This window comes from Rhipicephalus microplus, chromosome 3 (genome assembly GCF_043290135.1).
Source record: "Rhipicephalus microplus isolate Deutch F79 chromosome 3, USDA_Rmic, whole genome shotgun sequence".
Classification (NCBI taxonomy): Eukaryota; Metazoa; Arthropoda; class Arachnida; order Ixodida; family Ixodidae; genus Rhipicephalus; species Rhipicephalus microplus.
This window is the reverse complement of record NC_134702.1, coordinates 206009302-206032262: the sequence shown is the minus strand read 5'-3', so window position 1 is coordinate 206032262 and position 22961 is coordinate 206009302. Positions and strand designations below refer to the sequence as shown.

Below are 22961 nucleotides of genomic sequence, written 5' to 3'. Positions count from 1 at the left end.
AGTGCGCGTAATGATTCTAGTGCTCCATAACGTTCCGCATACGAACCACTATAGCATTTGCCCTATTGTGCTGTCTTGGCAGGGCCGCAGGGATGGTGGTGGCTTTAGGATGAACAGGTTTTGCTATCGGCTACACAAACGACAACCGCTGTGACTGCTTATTGTTGTCATGAACCGACGCAAGGGAAGCGTGTCGTTCGTACGCAGTACGTTAGGGAGCACTGAAATCATTGTGCACACTGACGCGTGAGCGGGTTTGTCACGTGGTATTTTTTTATTTCGCAGGCATTTGCATTTAGCAGAAAAACACTAGTACCTAACAGATATAGAGTTCAGAACTGCCTAATCAGACGTTTCGCAAACCGATATACAACTTTCTCACGAAAAGTTTTTATTTATCTCCGTTTCTTGAAAAGTTGGTTATTAAACATATCTAATAAACAATATCTGAGAACAAGAAATAGTCTGACCAACTCCAGGCATCGGTGAGAAACATACATTTGATCACGTCCTAATTACGTGCTCCGGCATCTTTTGAAACTCTGGCTAAAGTTGCGTGGGGCACTCTGTATACAGTGTTTGTCCCGTCTATGATGATGTAGTGGGTGATATTCGTGCCACGAATGGTTCATGGTTTAACACTGAAAACCTCCAATGCTTCGCCCCGCCCATCATCAATCGTTCGGTGGATAAGCTGTGATTTTTTTTGTCCATGGCATCGCCGGAAAAGTAGCCAAATAGGCACAGTTCGGCCAATTATGGCAATCCTGAGCGCCAGGCAGCGTCAAATAAATTAAAATCCCATTCGATCAGTCATGACATGTTTGTTTAGCAACAGTTAAGCAATTGGTGTGCTCATCAGTTATAAACGTTGATTTCCCATTCACATTGCTCAGCGACCCAACTTTCAGCGCCCCGTGGCGGTAATCTAGTGGTCCAGGTACTCGGCTGTTCAACTGCAGGTGGCGGGATTGAATAGAGGCTGCGGCAGCTGCATTTTTGATAGACAAAATGTTGTCAACTAGCGTGCCTAAATTAGGTGTATACACCTAATTTAGCCACACGAGTCGCTAAGGAAACCCCCGATCAAAATTTCTGCAGCCATTCACTACGGCGTCTCTCACAATCATATGATGATTTTAGGAACGTTAAAACCCGCATATAAACCAATCAACTAATCAATCAATCAATCATCAGCTTTTAGGCGCGTTCTCAAGAGTAAGCAATAGACGCGCACTATTCCTAGTGTCAAATCATGAGTATTCTGAGTGCGAATGCTTCGATAAGTTGACTCACTTTTTCTCTTAGCAGAGCCATTTACTGCCACATTGCGGCATTATACCTTCGGTAACATAGGGCGCCTGCAAATAAGTCAAACGGTTGAATCACTTAATTCACATTAAATTAACTCCGTTACTTTTAGTTCAAAAAAGTTGCCTTTGATTCACCTTAATACTGTCTTCAAGTTGCACATTTGCTTCACGTATGAGCCACTGCCCCACACCTTGCACTGCTCCCGTATTCGTCCAAACACTGGGGAATTGACCTTGTACGCGTCATTTTACGACCAGTCAAAATTTGCAGCCATATTCTGATTACCTGTAAGAGAGCAATTTCGATCAGCACGCGCGTGTAAGTCTGCAGCATGCCACCCGCACTGGGACATCTCACCATATTCGTCTCCTGTGTGTCCGACGAGTGGCTTCCCTGCGCAGCCGTTGAACGTAATGGCTGGCCTATGCGCAACTCTGCTCCCGTAGCAATGATATACAGTGACTTAGAGCGCAAATTCTCTTGGTGTCATCTATGGGCGAGGTTAAGAAGCCCTTCTCTCCTCCTACTAAGCACTAATCTGTGGTCTACCTAAATAAAAGTAACGTTTCTCTCTCTTTTCTTGACATAACAGAGCACTTATTTCACAATTACAATGTCACGCACGTACCGGCGCACAATTCAACGTTTGACATCGGCCCACTCAGCATAGGTTCTCACAGACTTGCTAAACAATTCATTATACTCCTCTTTTTGTGTTTCCACAGAGTGTACGTGGACGTAGTGATCAATCACATGTCTGGTCCTCTGCAAATAAAGAAGAGAACAGCGGAGAGCAGCTTCAATTACGACGAGTTTAGTTACCCAGCCGTACCGTATGGTCCCAATGATTTCAACAGGAAAGAAAAATGAAACAGTGAGTCAGGCACAATTGAGATTTACGGAGATGCACTGCAGGTAAGAAACTTGTCTAGGGTTTGGCTCAATTCTTGAACATTTGCTATCGACGTCTGCTGAGTACTCAAGCGTGTATTTTACACTGTATACAGGTGTAAACACCCACAATTTTGTACCGATTTTGTCGAAGGTCACGTATCAATTGCTTGAGTACTCTTTGTCGCGTAAAATTAGGAACACCATTGTCATAACTAAAGCCTTTTTGCCAGTACAAACGTAGCCGACCTGCACTGAACCATAAATAATAAATGTGCATTGTAATTGGCAACACCATGGTTTCTTTTCAAGCTTACCCTAATTTCTAGTGCTTTTAAGCTGTAAGAAAAAAGTTGTGGATCAGATTGGCCGTAATAAATTAAAACTAACGTATCCGGTTTTTATCGTATAAATTGTCACGTAGTTTTACGTGTATGGTGTAAATAATATTTAGTTATATTTCTTCAGGCACATTCTCGTCTGGTAGGGAAACATTGTTCTTCTGGCAAATATAATGCACTTTTGTGATCACTTGGAACTCCAAAGAAGGGCTATAGAGGAAGCTTAACCGAAATAGTAGAGGCAAGGCAACTACTTTACCATGGCCAGAGTTGGCTAAAAGCATTGGTCTTATTGTACTAACTTTCTTTCAAAGCCGTCATCTGCAACTAATGTTGAAACGTTCGAGGAAAGCTAGCCACCCTTTGTAATGCTTCTTTTTACTTTTTAACAAGATTCACCCAACGTGCTTCTGGGTGCCATCTTAAGTGCAGCGTGAATTGCCCCTTTATTTGAACAATGTGTACTAGCTTCTTGCTGATGAAATAAGTAGCACACCAATAAAGTTGCAGTTACATCATTGGTATGTTCATACACCCATACACGTTCGTAGTGATACTCAAGCTATGATTCAAAGTGGATGTCTGTGCATGAGTACGCGAATGAGTTTACAGATTGCGCTTGTCGGTAAAGGCCTGAACATGTGCTATATAAATCTACCGACTCCTCTTCTCGAACCACGACACTAAAAGCATGTTCCTTTAAATTTGGTAACTTAGTATTGTTTCTATTCTGCTCGTTTATTTGCACTCTACTAAAAGAAAATGGAAGTATCACAGAGGGTGGTAATGCAACAATAAATGCCGTGAGAATAAAACATACTTTGTAACAAATTATTCACAACACATCTTCAAAGAACAATAGGTTAGTATAGGCTCAATACGTAATCGCCTGGAGCAGTCTTGAGGGATAACGCGTACTCAATGTAGGCATTAATGAAAAGGTAGGTGGTAGGCGGCTTTTAGTGTAAGGTAGGTGGTAAATTAAAGAAAGCGTCTTTTATTCATACAAATGAGCGATTTGCATCTTAGTTGCTGGCCCCTTCAGCACTGAAGGTTATTAAGGACGTTGATATTTGCCCCTGGGTACACAGCCTGTTCTCGCGTCAATTAAACTGACGCACATTAATTCACAGGCAGTCGCTCACGGTTCGACATAATCAGAGATGTCGGAAATCAAACTCATTCTGTCGATTATCACCTTTTGCCTATGCCAAACAGCACCGACCAATATAAAAGGATGATTGTACTAATGAGCCTGTGATTAGCACTTGGTGACTAGACATATAGTGCCAAAGGTACTCGCGCTCGCGTATTTGTGTTGCTGGTGCCTTTTAAACACTAAGTCACGTTCAGACGTTTACTCATTTATTTATTGAACCACTCACGTGGTGAAATAACTGCACGACTGAGAATGAAGTCGTGTTCCATCCTGCGGCATTGCATTTCAATGTTACCAAAGGATGCGCAGGTAAATAAGTAGAAATCGGTAGAGGGAACATGGTAAGTTCGTACATTATATTGTCACAAAATCACGTAAAAGTTGTGGAAGCTCGAAGGCCTAATACTAACATGACTTCAATTCACAACAGTATTTGAAGGTGAGCATTGTGAAAAATTTCTCTGCATTGTACAACGACAATTATTTTGTTTTTGTTATTTGAACTGCGCGTTTGTTCGTTCTTAGCAGGTCTGTAGTTAAAATGAACTGCGCTTAGACTCAAGATTAGTTCAATACAAGGGCTTCTTGTCGCGCTGCAATGTTGCATTGTTGTAACGCTGTAGAGCACCTAGCTGTGCATAAAGTGATAAAATAATCGGGCAGTACGTAGCAACTACAGAGTAAGAGAAATCGAGTACTTCGCGAGGATTTCTATCACACAACTTTATCGTCATTTACCTCACGCAACTTGCTTGCGTTATCACTTATCGCCACGGTGCTGGCACTTCCCAGTCACGCACGGCGTATTCTTGCTGGGAGAATCACGTGAATATAGTTTCGAAAAAGTTAATGTGAGGAAACAAGATGATGATTATGACTGTGTGCCAGAATTACATCCAAATACTCGATGCTTCTTTACAATGTATAAAAATCATATATGCTCATTTATTCACCAAAGGAACGCAATCTTTGAATTATACAGTAAGCGAGAGAGAATGCTTTGCACTAAAGACATAACTACATTTCACCAGCTGTGCTATGAAACAGTAAGCACGTGTAGTCTCTTTGTTCAGCATTGTACGTATATATAATACAAAACTCGGAATAGGTGGCACGTTGTACGATTAAAGATGACACCCAGAGGAGGGTTCACTCCTTTGTTATTATAGCAACAGATTAGGCGCGTGGACGTATGGAGCTTGTCGCTTTCACCAAATAAAGTAGTGACGTGCACTGAAACTTACATGAGACCAATATACTCTCCGAAACCATGAAAGCTCGCCACTGGGACATTTGCACCGGTGTGAGAGGTGTGAAAGGCTTCGTTACCATGCATGAACGACGCCTTGCGAATTTCTATGCGTGCTACAGAAAGCTGCGCTTGCAAGAGTTGACATATGAAATGAACGGGTGTACGAGCTCGTATGTGCCAAGCCTTGCTGACGGATTTGCCGCAGTATTAGGCCTCGCGATAGTACCGTCATCGCGGATGCACAGAACCCAATGTTTAACGTGGTGAAGGTTTGCAAACTTAGTCGTCATTACTTGCGCTGGCAGGAACATGAAGTTGCTTCTTCAATGATGCACGAGCATTTAACGTCACACTACGTCGCGCGTGTGTCACAGTCATCTTCAGGCACTAACCATGCGCCGTTCACTGCACTCGGAAGTTCCAGGTTTTATAGGCGCGATCGAAATATCAATACCGGAAAGAATAGACACGCATGCTTTTCGCAACTTCGAAATTACAATAATTAGTCGAGAAACAACCCTGTTCGGAAGCTACAAGTAGTAGAGGATAGGTTGGCAGGGGTGCTTAGACTGTAGCCGTAATTGCATGTTTCATCGCTGTAACCATCTCGCGTCACTGGTCGAGCTCGAGTGTATTGGCAGCATCCGGCACTTCATAATATCCACAGTAATTGCGCTACATGCAATGCAAAAGAAAAACTATGCTTTCATTTTCACCTAGCTAAGGGATAATATACGTTAAATACAATCAAAGTGACTTAGGAGCGTGAAAAATTATTAACGCACGAGGGGACAGCATGTGCAACTCGCTCCTTGTAAGTTCGCAGCTCATCGTTGACCGTCGCTCTCACTCTCGGTGACCGCCTTCTACGTTCAGCGAAAAATTCTCGTCGTCAAGATCGTTTCTTTTAACGTAACTTCTAAAGCAATCTGAGAAATAGCCTGTGCCGAATGACTTGACAACACCAACAGCAGCGCGTCACCACGTATATCTGGGCGTCGAGCACATTTCGCTGGAAAGTACTAGAATGATCTAGCACTCTCTAATTTCACCATTCCGTCAACAAGCAAGTCGCTCGCAATGTGCTGCTATCTATAAAAAACATGAAAATATAGGGGGTGCAGAGGTGGCCATTTTGAGGAATCGCGAGCCCGCGCGACCTTTTGCGTAAAATCTGAAATTAATGCACTACAAAAGCACTGACGTATGCGATATAACCGAAAAAACAAGGTGTTTTTTGACTTAATAGGTCAGACGATGATACCTAACTAGCCTACAAGACTACGGAAAACCTCGCCAAGCTGAAATGCGTACTTTGAGGACTTTCATCTAAAGCGCCAGTTGCCACGTATTTTAACGAAAGCTTCACATAGCGCAAGAACGAATCAGATTTATCGTATCACGGCGGGTCCCGTTTGCTCACTGATGCAAGAAACGTGCAGAGTGGTAGTGTTCATTACTCGCCTACGCGTTAACACTGAAGGTAGCACAGCTACACGAGGGAGCATCGGCCTATATCAACCTTGAAAGGACGCTCCCGAATTCCGCTTGGTGGAGCGATAGTCTATGGAGATTGCGAATACTTTGGAGTGTACATAAATATTGCACGTAGCTGACTGCTAATCTACGAATTTTTTTAGATATTTGAGCGATTCAGGGGGTATTTACCTTGTATCACAGGTGCGCAACTGTGAATTGGTCGGACTTCGGGACTTGGACCATGGTAAAGATCACGTTCGAGCCAAGATTTCTGAGTTCCTAAATCGACTCAACAGCTTTGGCGTAGCCGGATTTTGCGTCGATGCCGCCAAGCATATGTGACCTGTCGACTTGAAAGTCATCTACGGAGAGCTTAATAACCTCAGCACAGAGTTCTTCCCTGCAGGGTCCAAACCGTTCATCTACCAGGAGGTGATCGATACGGGCCACGGCGAACGCATCATCCGCTGGGAGTATATCCCAACGGACAGAGTGATAGAGTTAGTTCCTTTACGGCGCAAAGCTAGGTAAGTGCTGAGTCCAACAGGGCTATCATATTGTCGATTTCAATGTACAGACAAAAAAACACTGCTGCGTTCCATGCTACTAAACACAGGATCTCGGCCACTTCATATTGCACTGTAGATAGTTCAGTAATAGTGTCTACTGATGACTGGCAAGTACTGAACAGACTATCGAACATTTGTTGGTCGGGCTGAGTGCTAGACGACGAAAATGTGAAATGCGTCTACACTCTCAGTCAGGTGCCGCATAACGAACGGCATATAGGTGGCGCGCTGCTGCGTACTCACTAAAATGCTGTCTATAGGCAGCTCGGCAATAAAAAGATACCCGTGACAGCCGCGCGCCGCGGAAGTAACGCATAGAGCCGGTGAGAGCAAGCGCAAGAAGGGAGAAAAAAGAAAATAAGAAGAAGAGCCGCCGTTTTTGTCGCGCCAGCCTGGCGCCAGGAGCCGGCATAAACTTATGCAGAACCGTGTTCAGCCACAAGCGCGAGCGCGAAAAAAACCGCCCCCTTGCCCCCCCCCCCCTGCCGCCGCCAAGCCGGCGTCACGTTCACCATCACCTGCATGAGATGTCATTTGTGCGTCGCCGTTTCGTCCCGCTGTCTTGTGATAGTCGCTTTTTACAAGATGGTCTGGCACGGAACCATTTTCCAGTGCAATACGGCACACTTTATTCAAGGTATCATACATTTCTTTGTTTTTAGGCAAACACTGGGATGTGCAGCCCCATTTTTACTCTTTTGACTTCAATAAAAGAGCACAAACAACTTTCCCTTCATCAGTTGTCGAGGTATGACATTGTGTCATGAACTAAATCAAAGAGGACTAGTGCATGCGCGACAGCTCACAGAAACACTGGCCTATGTATGTCGATGTTCATGTTCTACGAAACAAGTTGAACTGATAATTTTAGGAAAGCGTGACGAAAAAGAAACAAACCGAAGGCAGCAAGACAGAGAAAGGTCAATATTGAAAATCGATTGCTCGATGTTTGTTTAGTAGTTGCGTAATTTGAAGATAAACAATAAGTACAGAAGTCAGGTGCAGAAGTCAGCAGGAGAGCGTATGTCACCGACATTTGCTCAATCTTTTGAATAATAAGTACAGTTCTCATATTCCAGAATGGATTTGTAACAGTGAACCATGTCCAAGACAACCAGTGTACTGCAGTGGAGCTAATGTACCAGCTATAAAATCTCCATTTTTTGAAAAGCAACTGCATGCAGTCACAATAAAGATTTTGAGGGTCGTTCTGCACCATTTCTTGACCACAACTGCACGCGAACGTTTGCGAAAAAGATGTGCAGCAGCATTATTTATTTGGAGGAAGACCGCCCTGTCCGTCGCTAATTTGTATACGTCCCATTTGACTTTGACGCGCGTTTCGGCATTCACTTGAACAGCGGTGTGATGCTGAATAAATGTGAGAGTATACCCAATCTTCATAAATAATATCAGTTAAACACTGAAAATGAGTAAAAACAACTCTATATCGCGAAATAATGCGCATAAATTCTACTTGCAGAAATAAGTAATCGTCTAAATGCTAAAAAGGCGCTGCTGCCCCAGCGTGCAGCTTGCGGCAGTTCGCGCGTACGACATGCAAATGTTAGAGTAGGCACGCTAAAGTACCCATGCAGCATTTACATGCGGAAGCGCATAGTCTTCAACCAACTGAGAATAGGCTACTGTCACTGACACGCGTGTACCCCCCGATACAAATAGCGAAAGTTCTCCCAGCACGCGCACATGCGAGAAACATACGCAGGTTTCGACAGTCCAACACAGCCTCGTCAACGAATTTCGACGAGCGTAACATCCGCAGTTCACGGGAAGCTCTAAAACGACGCACAAACACACGTTAATCAATCTTCCGGAACGGCGCACCGTGGGCTGAAGTCGGAGCCGAAAGCGCTCACAGTGGTTTTCTCGAGTTCACGAAGCCGTAAAATTTATTCGCTGTCAAATGCATGCACAAGGCACAAAAACAGTTCAAGGTTTCGTCGCAGTTTGCAAAAAGCCACTTCGTAGATATATACCCTGCAAAAAGACTCGCCTTCATGTGGTGGCGCTGCGGTGCAATGGGTAAGACATGTGCTTCGCGAGCATGCGGTCCCGAGTTAGATTCCAGGGCTGTGTGTGCTTTACGCGAAAATCTTGCAGATGTAGGCGATTGAGATAATAATGGTTTTCTAATTACCGGTTGTCACAATATCCGCCGCATTATCGGCGAGGAGTTGCTCCTAAAAGCGTAAATTGATGCTTTCTTTTTCGCCACCGCCTCAGGGCCGGTCCGCCTACGGAAATATCACGCTTCACCGCAGGCCATATCGTGCCAGGAAAAAAATTACCAAATAACCACAACTAATCTTTGCCCGGCATTTCTGAAGGCCACTTCAGATCAGGCCGGTTTCTCTGGGACGCGGATACGGAGCCGCGTAGAAGCAGCGATTGACTTGATTTACTGCCTGCGGGCGCGTAGTCTAGCCAGGATTTGACTAGATAGAGTGACTGAAGGGCTATGAAAGCTGCTTTTAGCTAACTCGAGAGTCGCTGATTCAGGCCCGTATTCACAAACGCTCCTTCACTCAAGGGCTCCATCGTCACAGAAGAAAGCCGTGCAAGCGCTACTGGGCTTCTTGCGAACTACTGGCCTGTCGGAACGCCTATGAATGGACTGATCTTGTGCGTGCGTGTGTGTCGGTGTTTTTCTCTTATTTATTTTTTAACTCTCCCTTTCTCTTTCAACCCCCTATTCCCCAACCGCAGTGTAGGGTAGCATACCGAATACTAGCATCTGGTTAACCTCCCTGCCTTCCTTTTTTCTCGTTTCTCTCTCTCTGTAACTCAAGGGCTCCCCTCGACTTGATGAAGTCAAGGCGGAATGTGCTCCTCCAGTCAAGGGGCCGATGCGTTTCATCAACACTCCTCCACACTTCCTTCGCCAAGGGAGGCCTTGGAAATGCTCCTTTCACTTGACTGAACGCAGGCGCCGAGAAAAGCGCCTGATAACGAGAGTATTCGTAATTGTGGTTAGGAATTGCCTTTCTCTGTACATTAAAAGAACGCTTTTTGTAGTTGTTCTTTTTTATAAATTGACATTACAGCAAAATACATGCATTCAGAGTGGTAGTGTGGTTTCCCTAAGCCTTGTTCTGGTAGAGTTAGCGAAACCCCGCTTCAAGTCTAGCAAAAGTCGCACCGAGGCAGCTGTACGAACAGCTGATGGCATTTCGTGTGCTGCTGAACGTGTCTACCTGCTTAGTTTATTTTGTCTCGTATGCGTTTATTAATTGCAGTTTACATTTACGGTATAGGTTCTGCATGTGTGTCGTTTGAGAGCCTACTTTCGCCAGGGTGACTAATGAACTGCGTGGGTGATCACAGGAAGCACAACAGATGATTTGTTGCTTTGTTTACTTTCGCTTTACTGAGATTCTTCTGATCACTAATGTAGCCACCGAATGTATAACGTGGGGGAATGAGTATTTTTTACTATATATCACATTATATTGGCGTGCTTTCAGAATTCACTACCGCATTATGTATAAGGATTTCTCGTACGTAAATTCGTTCTCGCTACAGGAGTACATGCACAGTTCCTAATTTCAGGGGCATGTGCACTGTTTGTTTTTCTCATTTATGCGAATTTCAACGTGGACCTTTCGTAGTTCTTCCTTTGGGTATTATAGGAAATTTGGAAGACATTGCTCACAAACCAGGGTAGCGTTAAGAACTAGGCATGTTATACACGTGGCCGAGTGTTTGAATTAGACTGCTACGCAAGTTAAGAAAAACGATCGTGTGCCTTTCTTTAACTATTGGCGAAAAATAAATTTTAAATTTGTTTTTTTTCATTTACAGCATATATAATCGGTTAACAGGGACTGGTGTGTGTGTGTGTCAACTTTAACATTTTAAACTTCCAAGGAATCAGTTATTGTTTTTGCATTGTTCTTCTATTTGCCCTGCATTTGTGGATGCGCCTAATTTGACAGATTCGAATAGACGTAACCTTTAAATCTGTGTAGCTTCCATCTCCAAGCTCACACAGCGGCAACGTCTTAAATATTTTTCCCGTCTCCTTCATCTTCAAGCTCAGAAGCACATTCGTTAGTGCATGAATGACCTTCGCACTAATTTTTGGCTTTTATTTGCAGAATATGATTGCTGGGAATACCCGTTGAAAAAGATCGTGGTGTCTGTGCTGAATTCCAAAGCCCCGGTACTTCATAATTTATAGGAGATGTTTTATTATTTTGGAAATCATAACACTGAAGCCGCGTCTGACTTTTCGCGCTGTTTTGTTTTGAAAACGACCCTGTGGGTTCTCTCGACCCTGGAGAGAGTGTCGTCAAGAAGCAGCGTATTTTACTCTGCTGATTTAATGAAGACCAGTTCAACAAAACGGTGAAAAATTTTCAAGAGTATTGCAATCATCGCGAACACATCTGGTCAGAACCCCGTAAATAAAATATCCGCTATTGCTGCATCATTAGCACGTCTGCCCGTTAGAACAACGCCATCTCAGTTCTCAGTTCCGTGGAAGAGGAGTGGGGCTGCTTTACGCAAAACAAGTTTGATTATTGTAGAACTGCTTTCCTGTAGAATTGGAGAGGTGGTTTTGCAGTCCTGCCTAATCACGAAAAGACAAACATAAGAAAACCTATGTATTGATAAAGGAACAAAACAGAAGTTGTGAATGGCAAATGAAACCTTAGTAAATGTGGCTGATGAAGAGCCACGTGCCAAAGATAAAAATGCAACTGCAAAGTGTTCATCAATCAAACATATGCAATCTACACACTGTGAAGATAATGTACAAGCTAGGAGGACATCATAAATAAGGTCGAGGAAGTATACACCATAGCGCGCTTAATGCAGTGCAGCTGCACGCATTCACTGCAGTTTTTGTGCTTTTCTATACAGTCGTGCAAACTCTGCAATGCATTGCTAATACGGCACATTTTCAGATACATTTTCAGATACATGTTCTTCTGTCGGCAGCTGATCCCCTGCACAAAAAAGGCAATTGATTGATTGATATGTGGGGTTTAACGTCCCAAAACCACTTCATGATTATGAGAGACGCCGTAGTGGAGGGCTCCGGAAATTTCGACCACCTGGGGTTCTTTACCGTGCACCCAAATCTGAGCACACGGGCCTACAACATTTCCGCCTCCATCGGAAATGCAGCCGCCGCAGCCGGGATTCGAACCCGCGCCATGCGGGTCAGCAGCCGAGTACTTTAGCCACTAGACCACCGCAGCGGGGCACAAAAAAGGCAAGAAATAATATTAGAAAAACATACTAGCTCAGATACCAAAGCCGCATTTTTCTTTACTTCTAGCGGTGCACACATTCATTAGTATTTCTTGCGTTCAAGAATAGACGTGGTTGAAGTATTGAGCTTGGACTATTTCGACACATGTTTGGCTCAGGCACTTGGGCTGCTGACCAGGCATATAGTCATATAGTTTCATTTTCTAATTGCAGGAGTTTGTGCCATAGCCAGCTATTTTTCTTTGAGGGGTGGGGAGGAGGGGAGTTCAATTAAAAAAGAATCACTTTATGTATCTGCTGTATTTTTATTTCATATAATTGCGTTTTCATACGGCACTCAATGCATTTTGCGTGCATGCAGGTTTCACAGAGCATAGCCCTCTGCTTGATCCCCTAAAGGTGGGCTTGGTTGTTCATTGATATTGTGAGCCGCATCGACACTGTATATGGGAGCTATGTTTCACGCCTAGTAGCAACAGCAGCACACTCATTGTGCCCAATAGTATTGTGTTTTGCTTTTCCTAGACTGTCTCTAATAGTGATCGGACCAAACAAAAAAATGGAAAAAAAACAGGATAACTTGCCTTCTTGTTGATACAGACGGTAGTCCAATGGAGGTATGCTTTGCCGTAAACTTTTGCTAGTGTAGCAAAGAGTCACCGGAGAGGAAGCATCTCTAAAGTACTGTGAATGCAGCGAATCAAAAGTTTGGTATTACGTTTCCTTTCCGCTTGCTTGTCGAGCTTTCGCACCATGCTTGAACTGATGCGGTGTGCGAGCTTCATCGAAACACTTCAAAGCACTGGCGTCTGCAATAAGTACTGGAGCACTCGCACGGCGAGTATACGCACACCCGAAGGAGAGAGAGAGAGAGGGAATTTATTTACAGAAAGGTAGAGAGGTCGGCCTGAGCTATAGTTTGCTCTGGCCTGCTAATCTACACTGGGGAAGGGTGACTGGTGAGTGAAAGAGTGATGAATGACAAAGGTAAGGTAGAGAGATGATATGTTATTAGGCCGGGTAACTCTACAGACGTGCATCCAGTACAGTGGCTACAAAAAAGTGATGACGACTCGTATAACCACATGTGTTCTGCTGGCGTCAGGCCAAGGACCTAACACAACCTCATCGGTTAATGGTCCACTAATATATCGGCTAATCGAAGATATCAGTTGCTGACGTTCGCTTGCAGATGCTGGAAAGTCGCAAAAAATATGTTCGAGCGTTCACTGGCTCATTCACGGAACACAACACACCACGGCATAAGCGAGCGGTCATCTTGACCGCACGCTCGCCTGTCCCGGCGCCACACTAGCAGTTGCCGAACAGTTCGAAGACAGCTCCATAGTAATCACCTACCATCTCTGTCGAAAGAACGTGGTGGTGGCAGCCTAATTGATCTAGAAACGCCGTCAAAGCGAGACGGGCTCTGCCATGAACGCGATGTTGGCACAAAAACTTCACTCGAGGGATGATTCAAGGAAGCTCGATCGCTTCCGTGACAATCTAGAGAAAATACTCGAGATCTTCTGAAGTGAAGGAAGCCTTTTAAGTGAAGGGTGGTTTGTGACTAGGAAAACGCCCCTCAAAGAGCCTGTCGAGTGAAGGGCCGAGTCGAGGAGCGTTTGTGAATACGGGGGTCAGTGTTCGCGGTTATACCGATGTGCACTGTGACTCAGCACATCGCTGCGACTTCGACAACGAAGGCCAAGCTGCGTAAGATGTGCCCATGCCTTCCTCGGTGTTGCCGTGTACACCAGCTGTCACCCATCTATGGAAATGTGGTTTCGGAAATATAGGCCAATCAGAATTCACACTGGTCGTGAAGGACCAGGCTGACAAGGGAGTCGGTGAAGCAGGGCGTACAAGTGGTGCTATAGACGCAGAGGCAATGTTTCTCTTGTATGAACTGCGGCGTCGTTGTCGCCGACGTGGTCACTTTTTGATGGTTTCCGCAGCCTCTAGATGTGATGTAAGGTCTCTCGTCATTTGTTTCTTCTTTGAGCACTACTTTAAGAAGGCTTCGTGGGGCTCATCACAACTGGAACACATCAGGGCATGGCCCCTACAGGTCGAGGCAATCAGCTTTAGCGCAGCTAAAAAATACTCGCGTGCGGTTCTGATGTGACTTTCGCATACGGTTCTGATGTGACTTAGTTTCATGCAGTTGTGGAGTTGCAGTGGTTGAGGCACAGATAGTCTTGCTGAATGTCGGAATTTGCCCGCGTTTATACTGGAAGGTATTGAGCCGGCCTTGAAATCTATTTTTGAGCAACCTTGGCGATGATGGTAGCTTTGCTAGCTGGTTTGATGAGGCCACACAAGTCGGAGCTCCGCACGACCGCGGACTCCGGAAGACCTGGCAGATATCCGAGCTGGTTCATGGACATCGCCTGTGAAGGCAGCAGTAGGCTTCACGAGTTTCACGTATTACTCAGCTAATGCAAGACGCACGTTACAAACATGCAAGACTCATGTCACAAGCAGGTATTCAAACTCACTCGAGTCGACTCACTCAGGCTCATCATTTGAGTGAGTCCGAAAGAGTAAAGTTTTGGCGAGATTAAGTCCGTCTTTTTAGTTCGTCAATTTTTTTAGTTCGAAAAATTTTAGTTCGTCATAGTTTGAGTGACTCAGTTTGAGGAAAATTTCTACGAGTCCGAGTGAGTTCGAAGTGCAGACATATTTTTCCAGTCAGTGTGAAGGAGCGCCATCTTTTTTATCAGTGGTGCTTTTTACTCCCCCTTGACCTTGCTACCAGCCTTAGGTCAGCTCACGTTCATGCTCCCGTTTATTCACAGATACTTCAATGTACTAGCGTTCAAACGCCGGCTCAATATCGATTAATCGGAGTCTTAGATTATAAAGGGTGATGGTATAAGATAGTGGTCACCTCCCCACCTCTCCCCCACATATCTTACAGATATAGCACTTCAATAAAGTGTATCGTGTGAATTGTAACTTTCAATGAAAATGCCCTTACAGGCAGAGGGCAGCGCAGGAAAATCAAAATGCGGACTCCACGGCCTGACCTGCATCGCCACAAGGCCAGGGCACCGTTTCTCAGGGCGAATGATCAATTGACAAGCTCAGTGGCCCGTAGAGCTGCCCATGGGCAAGCTTGTGTCCCTGCACATATGATTTGGATTGGTCAGAAGGAAAGAGGCGCAGAAATTGTTTTGAGAAATGAATAGCCTGCGTGGCGCACTGCGTTGTAATATTCGGAAAATGTGATTGCCATGGTCTACTGTACGAAATGGCGAGGTGGTTTCGTGGAAAGGGGGGGGGGAGTTAAAATGTCAGAGCCGTCCGCTTGGTTTTGCAAAACAGGGATATACACACCCCATAAATAAATAAATAAATAAATAAATAAATAAATAAATAAATTAAAAATAAGTAAATAACAAATAAATAAATAAATAAATCAATAAATAAGTATAATAGTAATGAGTTCTAACAGACAATAATGCCAAGCAAAGTATAGGGTAAGATATTAGACCAAATTTTAATGTAATTATGAAGAAAAGTGGGTGAAAAGATAACTTGCCGTGGGCAGGATCCAAACCTGTGACCTTCGAATGACGCGTTCGATGCGAATGACGCGTTCTACCACGGAGCTACCACGACAGCTATCCCCTTAGCCACTTTATTAGGTTTATAGGTGAATTAAACGTGGGAGTGTCAGTCAGCGCCACCAGTAGCTATGACAGCGAGCGTAGCACACTCTTTTGAGCCTGTTTGGCGTACCGTAGCACGTGAACTTGTTACGAGTGAGCAGCTGACTAATAGCCCCTCGTACACAATCTAAAGACACTAAGTCTGCCAGTACGAGACACTTGTTAATGAATTGAGGAAAGAAGTGTATACCTAAGGGCTCGTTATCCGTGTTTTTTACACAATATTGATGAGATATAACAGACAATAATGCAAGGAAAGTATAGGAGAAGATATTAGACCAAATTGTAATGTAAATTTGAAGAAAAACGGGTGAAAAGATGACTTGCCGTGGGCAGGATCCGAACCTGCTACCTTTGAATGACGCGTTTGATGCTCTACCACTGAGCTACCACGACAGGTATATATATATATATATATATATATATATATATATATATATATATATATTGGCGGAGCAGCGTTCCTCTTTATGGGGCGGGGAGGCGAATGTTCGCACTGACTGCGCCAGACCTATGAGCCACGTATATATATATACAGCTGTATTGCCCCGTCGCGGTAAACTAGTGGCTAATGGCTAAGGTACTTGGCTGCTGAACCGCAGGTCGCAGGATCGAATCTCGGCTGTGGTGGCTGCATTTCCGATGGAAGCGGAAGTGTTGTAGGCCCATGTGCTCAGATTTAAGGAACACCAGGTGGTCGAAATTTCCGGAACTCTCCAGTACGACGCCTCTCATATTCATATGGTGGCTTTGGGACGTTAAACCCTACATATCTGTCAATCATTCATAACAGTATTGCGATATATAGCAGTCACGTGATATTATAACCTTCAATTCGGGGGGCGTGTGTGCATAGCCTGGACGATAAAGCTGATTGATGAATCGTGCCGCTCGCAGGCGTTGTCGCGTGTGCACTGCTGCACTGCTCCTCGTCCTCGGAGAGAGCAAAAGTGTTGGCGGGACCCGATCTTCGCCGCGGGCGTCTGTCAATGAAACTGATTGACGCATGAACTCGGATACAAACTCGTCGATTCTGAGAAGGGCCCAGTTCAGCTCGTGACTGTCATGGTGTTTTTGTGACTGTCAAACGTTTGATGGGGTGGACGCTAAGCAGCTGCTTTTTCGCATGTGAAACAATTTGGTCATGTTTCACTGCCATAAAGGAGCTTCTGATAACCTAGCTTTTTCCAGATGTCCATGTTGGTAATATTGTGAGCATTAGTGATACGCGTCATCTTACCCTATGTACATACTCATCATCATCAGTCTGACCTGTGTTGTGGGGCAGAGGCTCGGCAAGTAAAAGAGTTGTCTTGCAGCCAAAACGTTGCCTTACAAGTGGTGGAGAGTGCTTTCCGATCCCCTGGTCCTCTCCCTGCAGCGCTTTTTTCGTTATCTTTGACTACAAATCATCCCTGGAGCTCCGGTTGGGTCGCCGTCTGCGCGGTCATCCTGCGGTCTTGTCGCAAGACGAGCACAACAACACAGCTCCATCCACCCCACCTGCACCCCTGGGCATGCCTTCTTAGACTGTCACCACCCATCAAAAAGATCCTACGATGTTCTTCGGCCTTCACGGTGAAGACGTTGAAGACTGGTTTGATGAGTACAACCGTGTGAGTGCGCTTAACTATTGGCACGATGCTGTGAAGCTGTCCCGTGTACCTTTCTACCTGAGGGGTGTCGCTAAGACATGGTTTCTCAACCATCAGCTGGATTTCCCAGACTGGCCCACCTTTAAGCAGCAGCTCTGTTAGATATTTGCCAACCCTTCTGTACGTGCAGAGATCGCCAAACGGAAGCTTGCTGAACGTGTCCAGAACTCCGGCGAGTCCTATACATCGTACATTGAAGATGTCCTCGCCCTATGCCGTCGCGTTGACAGCTCGATGGCGGAGCATGACCGCGTTTGCCATTTGTTCAAGGGCATAGGCACCGTCGCATTTAACGCTCTGGCGGCAAAGAACCCGACCACGGTCGCCGATATCATCAGTACGTGTCAGCGACTCGATGACCTTCAACTTATACGTTTGCAACCTGAAACAGCAGATATCAGGCCAATGCATGACGGTGAGCTCCGTGCATTGATATGGTCTATGATCCGCGAGGAGCGGCAACTCCAAGCCACCTCGTCATCTTATGATCTCCGCATGACGCCTTCTACAGGCAGCCTCCGGAACAATGTGAGGTAAGAACTAGCGTCCATGACGTGTGAGCAAGTCCCGAGCTCGCATACCACTCCAAATTCGACGTACGCTCAGGTGGTTGCAGCGTCACCTCCTCAGCAATCACGGCAGTATGGGTCAACTATGTAACCTTCACTGAATGTCCTTGCACAAAGAGCAACGCCTCCTTCGTTTCAAGCCTGGCGTCCATCTCGACCTATTTGCTATTATTGCGGAATATGCGACCACGTCTCACGGTTCTGTCGTCGACGTCAACAAGACGAAAGGCGTGGCTATGGTGACTACGAGAGGGATGAGTTTGCCCCCTCTCGACAACATCGTCACCCATACCAACTTTACCAACGCCGCTCACCCTCTCCACCGCACTACGATGTAGTCAGTACCTTCCGCTCCACGCGCCGTAGCTCCCCGTCACCTATGCGCCGTTCCTCGTCACGACTTCTTCGGGCTACCATGGCGTCTGATCCTCGCCCGGAAAACTAAACAGTGCAGCTTCAGGAGGGAAAGCTGCATTTAGCAGACTGCATCGAACTCCTCCGGAATTCCCCTGAAATGTACTTTCAGTGTGTCTTGAAGGTATATGGGCTGAAGCCTTGGTGGACACAGGTGCATCGCTCTCAGTTATTAGTGTGGACTTGTGTTCCCGTTTGCGCGAAGTGAAGACACCGTATGATGGCCCTCCCCTTCGCTGTGCTAATGCGGTTTTTGTTCAGCCTTCTGGTGTTTGCTCGGTATGAGTTTTTATTGAGGGCATCCTTCACCATATACAGTTCCTTGTTCTGTCATCGTGTACCAATGCGCTCATTTTAAGATGGGACTTTCTCTCCTCCTCTTCAGCCGTGATATCTTGCCGTCAGAGGGTCATTCACCTGTCAGATACTGCGCTTTCGTCTGATAACTATGCCCATAGCCAGCGTTTCGTCACCGCTGCTTACTGTTTTATTCCTACAGGTAATGAGCATATTGTGACCTTCACATCCGATAAGATCAGTACTGGTGATGTGTTCCTTGCACCGTGTGGACGCTACATCTCTGGTGGACTTACCATCACTCCTCTCCTGGTGCGCTTTCGTGATGGCAGAGCATCATTTATGGCAGTTAACCCCACTTTATTGCCTGTTGCACTGCCCCAGAGCACCAGTGTGGTTTGCTTCACAGATACCGAACCACTTTCTCTGGTGCCCCTTCACGGAGACTCGCCATCTTTCTCTATGAGTACTGATGACCAGGCTACAACAGCTGCTTTAAAAGCCACAATAAATCCCGATCTCATGTCAGCGCAAAAGCAAAAACTTTTGGGTGTGCTTCAAAAACACAGCGCTTCATTTGATGTATATTCCAAGCTTCTGGGTCACACTTCTGTCGCCATGCATCGAATTGAAACTGAAGGCAATACAATCGTACGCCGCCACCCATATCGAGTGTCGTCCGCAGAGCGGAAAATCATCGAGGACAACGTTGCTGATATGCTCCAACGAGATGTTATCCGGCCTTCGTCCAGCTCGCGGTCATCACCTGTCGTGCTAGTCCGAAAGAAGGATGGTTCGGTGTGATTCTGCGTTGATTATTGAGCACTTATTATGATCACGCGCAGAGACGTCTACCCGATGCCACGAGTCGACGACGCACTTGACTTTCTGCAAGGCGCGGAATTTTTCTCCAGCCTTGATTTATGGTCTGGTCTTTGGAAAATACCTATGTTCGAAGCGGACAACGAGAAAACTGTCTTTGCAACACCAGATGGTCTGTCCAAATTCAACGTCATGCCATTCGGTTTATGTAACGCTCCTGCCACGTTTTAACGCATGATGGACACAGTTCTACGCGGCCTAAAATGGAAAACATGTCTCTGTTATCTAGATGACATCGTCATTTTCTCCTCTTCTTTTCGTCAGCATCTTGATTGTTTGGACGAAGTTTTGACGTGTATTTCCAGTGCTGGACTTCAGCTAAACACAAAAAATGCCATTTCGCCAACAAGAACATCAAGGTGTTGGGCCACCTTATCAGCATAGAAAACGTTTGTCCGGATCCTGACTAGCTTGCTGCCATGATACGCTTCCCTCAGCCAGAAAATCAGAAACACCTACGAAGGTTCTTGGACCTGGCATCCTACTTCCGCCGCTTTATTATTAATTTTGCTGCCATCGCGTCGCCACTGCAATAGCTGCTAACATCCGGATCAACTTTCGCTTGGAACGACGACTGCGAGCGTGCCTTTCAAGCCCTCAAGAATGCTTTAACGGCTGACCCTGTTCTGTGCCAATTCGACGAGAACGCACCTACATGTCTGCACACCGACGTGAGCGCCATGGCATTGGAGCAGTTCTTCTACAGCGGGATGCCACTTCACGGGAAAGAGTTATAGCGTATGCTAGTCGTGCTCTTACGGCTGCTGAACAGAACTACTCCATAACTGAGCAGGAGTGCCTCGCTGTCGTTTGGGCCATACAAAATTTCGACCGTACCTTTACGGACGCCACTTCACAGTGATTACAGACCACCACGCCTTGTGCTGGCTATCGACACTGAGAAACTTGTCAGGTCGCTTCGGTCGTTGGGTGCTCCACCTGCAAGAGTACGATTTTGACGTCATCTATAAGTCTGGCAAAAGACAGCAAGATGCAGATGCTCTCTCTCGCTGCCCCCTTCCACTGTCATCGTCAAGTACGTCAGCTCATTGCTCGTTTGGTGGGCTAGGCACTGCGTCACCCCTTACATTATCACACCTTGCGGTTATTGAAACGCCGGCTTCAAATCGCTACACCGAGTTCGCCACACGCCAGCGTGATGCTCCTTATTGCAATCGCATTATCCAACGCCTAAATGGCATATAACCTACTCCTAATGCTAGATTACGCCGACAACTACGGCAATTTAAGCTCGATAACAATGTGCTCCATTGTTACGTTTAGACTACTGATGGACACCGCTGGGTTTCAGTACTTCCGCGTTCTCTACGTCATCAAGTCCTTGAAGCCTTTCACTACGACTCCTGTGCGGGCCGCTTGGGATTTCACAAAACACAAAGTCGCATCAGAAACCGTTTCTTCTGGCCGGGCATCTCTACCTTTGTGGCCAAGTACGTTGCATCTTGCCATCTGTGTCAACGGCGGAAGCGTCCAACTTCTTCTCCTGCTGCCCTTCTGCAACATATCCCGTGTCCCGAGACTGCTTTTGCCATCGTTGGCATAGACCTACTCGGACCTCTTCCCATCACGCTAGCAGGTAATCGTTGGATTGTGACTGCTGTCGACCACCTGACAAGGTACGCAGAGACTGCTGCACTACGCACAAGTTCTGCTTCAGGCGTCGCAGACTTCTTTCCTAACGCCGACGTAGTGCGTCATGGTGCATCTCACGTTCTCCTGAGTGATCGCGGCAAGACGTTCCTGTCCACCATAATCGAAACCATGCTCACAACCGTCCTCTGGTACAGTACATAAGACGACGTCAGCCTACCACCCCCAAACTAATGGGCTGACAAGAGATTTCATCAGACACTAACAGATATGCTGTCGATGTACATCGCACCAAACCACGACAACTGGGATACCATTTTCCCTTTTGTGACGTTTGCCCATAACACCGCTGTTCAAAGAACTACTCGCTACTCACCTTTATACCTCGTGTACGGCCGTTCACCGACATTCAACATCGACGTCTCTTTCCTAAATGTGCCAACCGACGCCTCGGCAACCGTATCAGAGCAGTTCATCACAAGGCTCGAAGAATGTCGGCAACGGGCTCGCCTTAATACAGAAGCCAATCAGCAAGACCGCAAGCAACGCTGCGACAGCTCTCATCGCGACGTCTCCTTCAGTCCGGGGGATGAAGTGTTGCTTTGGACGCCCATTCATACTCCAGGATTGTGTGACAACTTTCAGTCACGCTTCATTGGGCCCTATACATTCAATGAACAAACGTCCCCAGTGAACTATCGTGTCACTCCCACCGACCTTTCTTCGGATCGTCGGTGTCGTGGTTCGAAGATTGTCCACGTATCACGTCTGAAGTCATTCGTTCAACGTTCCGTTTCCGTCTAAGACGCGTCCGGGCTGGCCGCTCACGCTTGGGGCGGAAAGAATTGTGAGCATTATTCATACGCGTCATCTTACCATATGTACATACTTATCATCATCAGTCCGACCTGTGTTGTTGGGCAGAGGCTCGGCAAGTAAAAGAGGTGTCTTGCAGTCAAAACGTTGCCTTACAATATACTCATCTGCTTGGTCAGCTTCGAAGTGAAGGCAGCGCGAGCTCTGTTTCAATTTTGGTCACACTAATTACCTAGTGCTTAATAAATAGAACACTGAACAGTTTTGTATTGATAACATTTCTATTAAAATGACAATAATTATCCCAGGTCCAATTACCAAAACCACCATTAGTATAGAACTATCAAACGTAATTGTTATAGACGCGACACTAAATGTCAGCGTATTAGTAAGGACGAGTTAGCATGTTTTCATATGCACGTTCATGATTGATGACGCGTTATTACCATGGTTTAGTTGCCATGTCAAGAAGCAAGTTTGAGCTGTTTCTAGCTTTACATGGCATGATTACCATGATTACCGTGGCCCCGCCACGGTGGTGTAGTGGCTAAGGTACTCGGCTGCTGGCACCCAGATCGCGAGATCGAATCCAGGCTACGGCGGCTGCCTTTTCGATGGAGGCGGAAATTTTGTAGGCCCGTGAACTCGGATTTGGGGGCACGGTAAAGAAAACCCGGTGGCCGAAATTTCCGGAGCCCTCCACTACGGCGTTCCTCATATTCAAATGGTGGTTTTGGAATGGTGGTTTTCGCATATTAATCAATCATGATTACCATGGTCTTATTATTATGTGT

The 22961-nt window shown here is 45.9% G+C and overlaps 1 pseudogene; it reads left to right on the top strand.

Moving 5' to 3' along the window:
* Positions 1-22961, top strand: part of LOC142803106 (alpha-amylase-like) — a 54557-nt pseudogene that overhangs the window by 19085 nt on the left and 12511 nt on the right.